Genomic DNA, 902 nt, shown 5'->3' with positions numbered 1-902 from the left:
AGTAAACTGAAAGCTCCTCATGCAGGATTCCTCAGAATACATATATCTATATAACAGAGCTCCTGAACCCTTAGTTATAATAAAATAGACATTTATTTCCAGAAAGTGCAATGGTATATCTATCCTGACTGAAAATCCTTTAAAGTTTTTCACGTTTACCCTCCGTTATACAACTAATATTCCACTTTAAAGTATTGTCAGCAGTTTAATGTTTTTTTACAGTCTTCGTTTTTGCTGCTGTAATTGCCTCCCAGCTTAATTAATTATCCATAAACCATCAACTAAGGGAAATGTGTCAGGCATTTATACATTTAAAAATATCTATACAGAAACATATAGTATCTAAAATACAAAGAGGCTTTTATAGATACAGAATATGGCCTCTTTCCTCTTTTATTCTGATCACTTTGGAGACCTATTAGTCAAAACTAAAGGAGAATAAACAGCCACTAATGATAGATTCAGTTAAAATTATGATAGGAATGTATGGCTGACATTTATAAGTTTATAAGGCAGGACATTTATTAGGGCAGAAAAATCTATTTGGCTTCATTATCATTGGACAAAACAAGCTTAATGTCCACAAGCTGAGACTGGTTACTATATCAAGGTTTGCTTTCATGCGCCCACTTTCATTCAGCCATGTTTTATTTCAGCACACGCATTTGTGTACATCTGTTTAAAAGGTGCATGTAAAAATATTTCAATTTGTTGATTTAAGTTTAGTAGCTCTTAGAATCTGTATAGACACAAAAGGAGATGTGTTTTAAGAGGTTTGTGGTGAGTACGGAATAAGAAGATTGATATTCATAAAGACATTAATAATATAGTAATCATTTTAAAAGTGGTACTGTTGTGTGTCATTCAGCCTTTTCCCCAAAAAAAGTGCAGCAGGACTTTTT

The sequence above is a fragment of the Monopterus albus genome, unplaced genomic scaffold, assembly GCF_001952655.1.
Source record: "Monopterus albus unplaced genomic scaffold, M_albus_1.0 scaffold18.1, whole genome shotgun sequence".
NCBI classification, from domain to species: Eukaryota; Metazoa; Chordata; class Actinopteri; order Synbranchiformes; family Synbranchidae; genus Monopterus; species Monopterus albus.
This window is presented reverse-complemented; position numbering follows the sequence as displayed.